The 10,421-nt window shown below is 39.0% G+C and overlaps 1 pseudogene; it reads left to right on the top strand.

The window, feature by feature from the left end:
* LOC137709171 (cellulose synthase-like protein H1) overlaps positions 1-9,267 on the top strand; it is an 11,261-nt pseudogene extending 1,994 nt beyond the window's left edge.
* Positions 9,268-10,421: the final 1,154 nt, after the last annotated feature.

The following is a 10,421-nucleotide window of genomic DNA, read 5'->3' as shown; positions in this document are numbered from 1 at the left end:
GTCTCGAAATCTATTGAGGCTGCACACCGAGTTGGAGATCGTGAGTACGAATATGGCACCAAGAAAGGTACATATTGATGAAATATTGTTTTGTATCAAGAAAATTTCATCACATCAGATGAGATTTAAAAAGTTAACATAGAAGTCAGTGCTCCAAAGGTTAATTGCCGCAACGCGTCCAAGTTCCGAGTTTCATTTCATTTTTCATTCTCTATTTGTGTATTTGTTTTTCTCTTTGTTAATTCCTTTTCTTGCTTAGGTGGGATGGAGGAACGGATCAACAACAGAATATATCCTCACTTGGCCTTTCAATTCATAACAAAGGTTGGAAGTCTATTGTTTGCAACAGACCCACCAGCGTTTCTAGGATGTGTACCTACAGGTGGTCCTATTTCCATGACCCAGCAGAAGAGATGGGCAACTGGCTTGCTTGAAATCCTGCTGAGTAAAAACTGTCCATATTTGGCACTCTATTTGCAGACCTCCAATTTAGGATATTCTTGGCTTACTTCTGGGTCGTTTCTTGGGGCCTACGTTGTAATTGCTGAGCTGTGCTATGCTGCTCTGCCAGCTTATAGTATCATCACCAACACACATTTCTTGCCCCAGGTGGGAATATGATAGGGTACTCTAATAGCATCATGAGATTGTGCCGAGTGTAGGGTGGATGTGTGTTAGTTAGAGGTTGTTACAGAATATTGGAGGATAGTTACTATAAGAAGAGCATTGTAATTGATAGTTGGGCATTTATGGAAATAGTAGTGGAATTCTGTTAGTCAATTCTCTCGGTGCAATCACGAAGACATGGAGCAAGGAACCTATCGTTGGTATTGAGCCAGTCGTTCCTCTCAATCCTTCGTTATTGCATGACGCGGCAAGCTTCAAGGAAAAACATGGAAAATAGGAAATCTGGAAACCAAGATGGACGAGTTCAAGAGCTCACATGAGGAGATGAAGGTGACTCAATAACAGATCTCGATGCAGTTGTAGTCACTCGTGGCGCGCGGCAATGGCAATTCTTTGGGTGAGTCGTTAGAGGCTACCCTCAGTGAGAATCTGGGTCAAGATTGCATGCCATGCAACTTTAATTGTCCGGAAATAGGGTACAATAGCAATCAATATAATCATCAGCCATTCTTGACACTGGATTTTCCAAGATTCAGCGATGACGATGATCCATTGGGGTGGATATATAAGGCTAAGCACTACTTTGATTTCTTCAACATCAAAGATTCGAAGAAGGTGAAATTAGCTTCATTTCATATGGAAGGAGAGGCCCTATAATGGTTTCAATGGGCTCGATGCTTAAGCAATTATCCGAACTGGGAAAATTTCATAGCAGTGTTTTGTCAAGAATTTGGGCCATCTGAGCTTGAAGACTTGGCAGATAATCTGGTTAAATTAAGATAATTGGGAACTCTCAAAGACTATGTGCTGGATTTCAGGCAGTTGGCCAATCGAATGAGGGATATTAGTCCGGCGCTACTCAAATCTTGCTTCATTGGGGGATTAAAGCCGGAGCTAGGACATGTTGTGAAGTTACTAAAGCCCAAGAATGTTCTTGAAGCTGCATCTTTTGCTCACCAAATTGATGCTAAATTCACATATCTTAAGGTGAAAGCTAAACCCCTTTATCTACACTCTAATTTTTGATCTCCTTTGCAAACTTTGAACATTATTGTGGTGGATGAGAATCGTCCTAGGCCTTCTAGATGATTAACTCCTGAGGAAATCAATCACTGTAGAAAGAATGGTTTATGTTTCCATTGCAAAGATAAATTTGTTAAGGGACATACTTGTGAAAGAAAACAACTCATTTTGATTGATGAGCTAGGTTCTGAGTTAGAGGATAGTGAGAATGTATAGATTGAGGAACCAGAAATAACTGCTTGCGCATTGTTTGGTACACCTGCACCACCAACAATCCAAACTATGAAGGTTTCTCGGTACATTAAAAATTATCATGTGACTATCTTGATTAACTCAGGTAGTTCTCATAATTTTGTCGATGCAGGATTGGTGAAAAGATTGAAAGAGATCTTAGATAAAGGGTTATGTCTTCAATGTTAAGATAGTTGATGTTAGGAAGATGGCTACTTAAGGCACATTATCTCGGGTTCCCATTACTATCCATGAATTCAATTGTATCTCAGATTTATATGCACTCTCCTTGGGTGGATGTGATGTTGTCTTGGAAGTGCATTGGTTGAGAACTTTATGGCCTATACTTTGTGATTTTGATAAGCTCTATATGCAGTTCACAAAAGGATCTCAAACCTTTTGTATTAATAGCCCTGATTCTAGTGGAGAGCCAATTCAAGATATTTCTGCACTACAAATGCAGAAACTTCTGCAATTACATGCTATTTTGGAAGAATATGCAGCTATTTTTTGCACCTCTACATCTTTACCTCCCCATAGAAGACATGATCATAGAATTCCCTTGTTGCATGGGAGTAAACCCCCTAATAGCAGACCATATCAATATGGTCCAATACAAAAGGCTGAAATTGAGAAGTGTGTGGTTGAGTTGTTAAAAGCTAGGTTCATACGAGTGAGTAATAGTCCTTACTCATATCTAGTAACTCTTGTAAGGAAGAAAGAAGGTTCTTGGCGTATGTGCATGGATTATAAAGGGTTGAATTACATCACTGTGAATGATAAATTTCCTATATCCCTGATTGATGAGTTATTAGATGAACTGCATGGTGCACAATATTTCTCTAAACTGGATTTACGAGCTAGCTACCATCAGATTCGAATACATCCAGAAGATATTGAAAAAACTGCATTTCGAACACATGATGGGCATTATGAATTCACGGTGATGTCATTTGGTTTAAGAAATGCTTCTGCAACTTTTTAGTGCCTTATGAATGAGATCCTTAGACCATATTTAAGGAAATTTATTCTAGTTTTCTTTGATGATATTTTGGTCTACAGCTCTATATGGCAGTTGCATTTAGAACATCTCAGAATGGTCTTTGGTACATTGAAAGAGCATTGTTTATTTGTTAAGTAGTCTAAATGTGCTGTTGGGAAGTCTCAAGTGGAGTATTTGGGCCACATTGTGTTCAAACACGAAGTTTCTGCAGATCCCTCGAAGCTGGAGTCAATAGCATGGTGGCCAGTTCCTAAGTCTGTGAAGGAACTAAGAGGATTTTTGGGTCTTACTGGATAATACAAGAAATTTATCCCTCACTTTGGAAGAATAATTAGTCCGTTTTCTGTCTTGACTAAGAAGGATGGGTTTAAATGCACCCAGAAGCTACTGAGGCGTTTCTCACTTTAAAGAAGGCAATGTTGTCTCCATATGTGTTTGCCTTACCATATTTCAGCAAACCCTTTGTCATTGAGACAGATGCTTCTGGACATGGCATTGGTGTAGTTCTTCAACAAGAAGGTAGGCCAATTGCTTTCACGAGCAAATCCCTTTGTCCTATAAATCAAACATTGTCAACGTATGAGAGAGAAATGTTGGCAATCCTTCATGTAGTTCACAAATGACAATCTTATTTGGTTGGCAACCATTTTATTATTCAAACTGATCATCACAGTTTGAAGTATTTCTTGCAAGGTCGAGCACACACTCTATTTCAACATAAATGGGTGACCAAACTCTTAGGATTTGACTATGAAATCCAGTACAAGAAATGGTGCAACAATCAAGTAGCTGATGCCTTTTCCAGATCACCATTGACAACCTTATCTAGATCAACATTGACAACTATTGATTCCTACGTGCATGCTTTGCATGAGGGCAAGTTACAAGCTATTTCCTATCCATACTCTCAGTGGATGGATGATCTCAGGCGAGATTTAGAGAATAAACATTAGGATCGGTGGAGGGTAGTAATATACCTATTGCTGATTTGAAGTTCAAGGTTGATAATGGTCTTTTCAGGTATAAGAGTCGAATTATGCTGAATCATACTAGTGCTTAGAGAGAAATAATAATTCTTGGAGAACCATACTACTCCCACTGCAGGTCATGATGGGTTGTTGAAAACTTACAAAAGCATACCTCGATGCTTCTATTAGGAAGGAATGAAGAAGTTTATTAAGGAGTTGGTAGCGAGTTGCCCTACTTGTCAACAAAACAAATATGAGACCTTGGCACCTTTGGGGTTGTTACATCCTCTCCCTATTCCTATAAAGGTTTGGACTGATATTCCTATGGACTTTATTGTAAGTCTTTCTCCTTGCAAAGGCAAATTTATCGTTTGAGTTGTGGTTGATAAACTCTCTAAGTATGCCCATTTCAAAGCTTCAAGTGACCTTTGTTCTGCATCCATGGTCGCGCAGCTCTTTGTTGACAATATTTTTAAATTAAATTTGGATGCCTCAGTCAATAACAAGTGATCAAGATCCTGTGATATCCCGCCCCCAAAATTAGTATTTATTTTATTTTTGACGTATTACGGAGATTTAATTGAAACTAGTTAGTTAATTCTCTGATTTCGAGAAAAGTGAAGTGAAGGGTATTTCTGCCATTTTAAATTTTACTCGACGTTTTTGGTCAACTTTTGAGTTGGTTAGATAGAACTTGATTCCACGAGCTCGTAGGTGCAAATGGATCTTAAGTCCGAGTTAGAACAGATAAGTTATGAGCCACGAAAGTTAAAAGACCTTTTAGACATGTGAACTCACTATTAGTACTAAGTCTCTATAATTAGTCAGCCAAAATGGGTAAGTTTCCATTTTGGGAAACCTGACCCAAATAACCCAGAAAACCCACCCAATTAACCCCCGCGATCGATGATTTTCCGATGTCGATGCTGGCTAACTCCGGCTGTATTTTTTGACGCCACCACCACCATCTTGAAGCTTTCACTCCCTTATACAAAACCTAACCAAGAACCACCTTGATAAACCACCGTATGTGGCGGTACGAGGCCACAAAACCGAACGAAAACCAACAATGCACTGGCCATCCTTTTCATTTTTCCGGTGAATCGGCAAAGCAATGGTCGATGCCACCACTTGAAACTTGTAGCCCATCATCCCAGGATTAAATTTCGACTAGCCTTGACCCCTTTGGACAACCGTAGGTGGAGAATCGACACTGGGAAGCTTTAGGCACCCGCCAACTTTATCGAAAAAAAATTGACCATCTTCCGTCTACTTTTGGACTTTATGGCAGTTATAAAACTTATTCCTCTTATTGACCTCTATCTTTTTGTAAATTTTGGTAGAATTTGGAGTTAGTCAAAAAAGTGGGTTTTCGATCGCCGGAAACCATCACCCTCGGTGACGGGTGGGTAAAAGTGAAAATTTATGAATTTTGGATAGTGAGATGTTCTCAATGTCCTGAGCCCATATCTAAAGTCCGTGCATTGAATTCAATACGATGGTTCGATTATTCAATTTTTCGGATAATTGTACCGTCGTGCGATTTTTGTAATTGATGACAATCTGACCGTTGGATCGTTGTGCAATTTTGTGACCATCCTAGTTATTAATTTTTGGACCTTTGAGAACTTACGGATAGGGAATCCGATGTGCGGATATTCCAGATTGAATAGCCTTAGATTGTTGACCTTAGTGGACCTACTTTATCGATAATTGATGTTCTAGTCAATGTGCTCTACTCTTGAGTGTCGCTTATCTTTAGTATGTTGTTGAGGCTTGATGGAGCTTAGTTGGCTCATCTCGATAACATGTTGTTCCCGGTTGACGTGAGTTTCGATTTACGTGCAAATGGCACTTGGCCTCATTTTATGTGTCGGTCTTGTTAAGTTTCCTAAGTGGGGTTTTGTTTGTTGTATTAGGTTCCTTGGAAGTGGAGTTGGTGAATCTAGAAGTGCAAATAACCCAGATGAGTGACTTTAATATTATGTGATATGGTTATTACCGTGAAGTTCCTTGTTATATACTATGTGGATATAACATGGATTTACAAATGATTTTATGGAAATGTGTGCTACTATGCTATGTTTACTTGATGGTGCTATCGAAAATACATACATACATACATACATACATATATATATATATATATATGCTATGCTTGAAATGATTGTGATATGTGAGGGCTAGTAGAGGATTGCTAACCCAGTACATGGGGTAATGTGGGATAAAATCGGAATCTACACCATGTAGCAGTGGTATATGGATGGTCCTACTTGGTTAATCCGCAATGGGCGGTGGGATCGTGCTTGGTTAATCCGCGATGGGTGATCCTTATTACTTAGGTATGGCCATACATACATATTTAGGGGTGATTATGCTTGGTTAATCCGCAATGGGTGATCACTATGTATAGTATTCGTATGAGTGACTCTGCTTGGTTAATTTGCTATGGGGGGGGTCACTATCTACATAATGTTCTCAGGAGTGGGTCTGCTTGGTTAATCCGCAATGGGGGACCATATCCTGATCGGTTGCCTATTGTAGGCTTTGATCGAATTATGTCTATCTATAGCCCTAGACTAGTATCCATTACATATATGAAATATGAGATTGAAGGCCTGTGTGGCTCAATCTAGAAAGTGACGATTGTATGAAATAGTTTGCATGATGGTGTTGCCTAAAAAGAGAATGGTTTCGGATGTGACTCATTCTTACTCGTAATGAAGAGATGCAATGAGGAAAAATATACCAATCTCATTCCTACACGTGATTGTATTATTGGTGGTGTGTCATTCCTACACAACTTCAGGTTGTGTGATGACTGAATGTTATCTCGATAAACGTGTGGTAAGATTCACAATTGAATAACCATTCCTATACGTAATAATGAAGCGTAGGGTGGTCATATTATGAAATATGTGGCAATTGGACCCTTATGATTACTCGAAAATGATGAAAGGCGAGTCGGAGTCACAATCTGAAGAGAATGACAGAATAATATTGAGGGTGGATACGGTATACAGAAGAAATGTCCTGTGTGGACGTAATGCTACTTTGACATTTAATCATTTAATGCTATTTATTTTCACATATGTTTTATTATTGTCACTCACATGAGCTTCACAGCTTATTTGGGTTTTGCTTTGCCCAGTGCGCCATTCCCACGGCATAGGGTTATTTTGCAGAGTAATTGGTAGCGGTTAGAGGATAAGATTTCAGGTGGTGTAGTTGTGAAGGCAGTGTACTTGAGAGTAGGTATTGCCACCCTTTGTTGCAAGTTATTCCGCTGAAACTCTGATGTATATTATATGTATAAGTCTTAGTGACTCTATGTATTCTATATTGTACTGCTACTGTCCCTCCATTGAACATCGATTTCGGGTGTATCTCAAGATCGGGGCGTGATAGATCCAGTCTTCTTAAGCAAGTTTTGGAAGGAATTCTTTCATTTGCAAGGCTCATCTCTTTGTTATAGCTTGGGTTATCATCCTCAATCTGATGGCCAAACATAAGTGGTTAATCGCTGCCTTGAGACATATTTGAGATGTTTCTGTTGCTCGCAACCAAAGAAATGAGCTTTATGGCTCCCTTGGGCTGAATGGTCTTATAATACCAGTTTCCACTCAGCTACAAAGATGACACCTTATGAGATTGTGTATGGTCAAGTGCCACCAACAATTCAAGCTTATGAGGTTGGTATTACTAAGGTAGATTCAGTGGATCAGTCTTTGAAAGATAGGGATAGAATGTTGACATTACTGAAAAGCAATCTCGCACTTGCTCAAGGAAGAATGAAGGTACAAGCGGATAAACACAGGTCTGAGTGAGTTTTCAATGTTGGTGATTTGGATTTACTTGAGGTTAGTACCATACCAGCATGCATCATTAGCCTCTCATCCATTCCGCAAACTCCAACCAATATTTTATGGACCATTTCAAGTTCTAGATAAGGTGGGATCTGTAGCTTACAAGTTGCAGTTACCTGAGCCTTGTAAGCTACATCCAGTCTTTCATGTATCTTGCTTAAAGAAGCAGTTGGGAGCACATGTTCAAGCTACTGTGAATTTGCATATCATCACAGATGCAGGAATACTTCAGGATGCACCATTGGCCATTTTGGATCGCAGAATGATCAAGAAGAACAACACTGCGGTAACTGAGGTGCTAGTGCAATGGCAGAACCAGTTGAAAGAAGACACCACTTGGGAACATTATCAGGAATTGAATATCAAGTTTCCAGAAGTGGTGCACATGTGATGGTTAATTAGCTCACTGTTTTTTCTGTCATTACTTTACAATTGATGTTGTATTTCTATTGTTGTTCAGTGCCACTTATGTTTCCAGGGGGGTTGGTATTGATAGGATACTATAATAGCATCATGAGATTGTGACAAGTGTAGGGTGGATGTGAGTTAGTTAGAGGTTGTTAGAGAATATTGGAGGATAGTTACTATAAGAAGAGCATTGTAATTGATAGTTGGGCAGTTATGGAAATAGTAGTGGAATTCTGTTAGTCAATTCTCTTGGTGCAATCACGAAGACGTGGAGTAAGGAACCTATCAGAATATATATATATATATATATATGTGTGTGTGTGTGTGTGTGTGTGTGTGCGCGCGCGCGCGCGCACCACATCCTTTGAATATTTTACGCTTCATGCAAGTTAAGTATTTACTCATCGGGTCGTTATTGCTTTCGCTAAAATGGTGGCAATGCTTCATTTGTTTATACATCAAGAAAATCTATATATATTGCTACATTATTTGGTGAACGAATTTGATGATGTCAGTGTCATCGTTGTTCAAGAGTTTCTACACTTTTTAACTGCTTTAGATCCAGGCCATGAACCAACCTACTATATACCAATTGCTCTCTTTGTCCTTTACCATATTTACACTTTACCGGAGCATCTTTGAACCAGTCTATTGATTCAAGCATGGTGGAATAACCAAAGAACGGGAAGGATAACTACAATGAGTGCTTGGTTATTTGGATTTATTGGTGTCATACTTAAACTCTTAGGTATAACTGAGACAGTCTAAGTTACAACAGATCAGTCTAGTTCAAGTGATGAAGGCTCTGAAGACACTGAAGCTGGCAGATTCGCATTTGACAAGTCTCCCATTTTCATGCCTCCCATAACTATTTTGGTTGTGCAGTTAACCGTGCTTGCTACTGCTTTGTTGAGCATGCGGCGACCAGCTCAAAACGAGTTAGAGTGTTAGGCCAATTAGAGGTTATAAGTGGTAAGTGGTTGGTGCTACGCCTTAGGCCATTTCTGAAAGGGTTGTTTGGTACTAGGAAGTATGGAATTCCCCTATCCACCAATTTTTTTTTTTTTTTTTGGTTCCCCTATCCACCGTATCTAAGTCTGTTGGTTTCACGCTACTGTTCTACACCTTATGTAGAAATTAGAGTGATGCTCCTAAGCTCACTTACAGCGTCAACCATTAATGCAAATGGGTCTCACAGCTCATCAATCGCAAAATGCGCATAGCCGGAAATTGTTGCTAGACTGCTCACAAAAATTAATATGGTGGTAGTACTACCCTAGCGTTCACCATCGAAGACCAAAATATTCTAGGCTTTGGTATCTATTTTTGTAAAGTGCATGATATATTTTCAACTTGGTAAAACATCCTTTAGAAGATATATGATATCACACTGATCACATGCTTCTAGTGTGCTATATAATTAAGTATTCCCAAGTGATTATCACTGGGACTAGTGCAGAGCCACACGAGGAAGAGATTCTCTTGCAACCATTTCATAATTTTAATGGCGTCATTGAACAAATCAATATTTGTAATGTGTTAAACAAGTGAATCATCCATCCATAAAAAGATAGCCACGTGATGAAATGTTGCAAAAGAGAACCTCGTCACATGAGGACAAGGATAAACCTGGCCCCTCTTGCAATGTTTCAATAGTTTTGAGCTATGATGATTAATATTTGTTCAAATTTAATGTGATAAATTTTTTAATTTTATTTGTATAATACTTGCATTTCCTCTTGAGAGAATGAGCTCATTTCACCACTTGCAAAAAATGTAGACGTAAAAGAAAGTTTGTAATAAGAACCATTCAATTTCTTAGTCTTCATTAGAAGATCATCTCTAAAAAAAACATGCTAATCAGAGTTATTCAAATGTATCAACTAATTCATTTAGGCTTACTTATCCCTGGAGGTAGTTTGGTTTTATGGATCGTTAACAGAAGATGCCTAACCGGGCTGAAGATTTCATGCGACGGGATCGAATTCAATCTTATACATGCCAGAGCCACCAGGATTTGTGCGCAATGCACTCTCAAGTTCACTTGTTTTGTTGACCCAAAGGAAAAGATGGGTCACAGGCCTCCCTGAAATTTTGTTCAGCAAATATACTCCCATAATTGCCACCCTTAATGCTAAACTCCAGTTCAGGCAGTGCTCGGCCTACACATGGCTGCTAATATGGGCCCTACACTGCATTCCTGGGGCTATGCTTGTTGGAATATGATTATGATAACATAGTTTTCACAATATGTGTAATCATGTGTTAAGGTATACTATAACATTGATGTACTAA

The sequence above is a fragment of the Pyrus communis genome, chromosome 11, assembly GCF_963583255.1.
Source record: "Pyrus communis chromosome 11, drPyrComm1.1, whole genome shotgun sequence".
In the NCBI taxonomy this organism is placed as follows: Eukaryota; Viridiplantae; Streptophyta; class Magnoliopsida; order Rosales; family Rosaceae; genus Pyrus; species Pyrus communis.
This window is presented reverse-complemented; position numbering and strand designations above follow the sequence as displayed.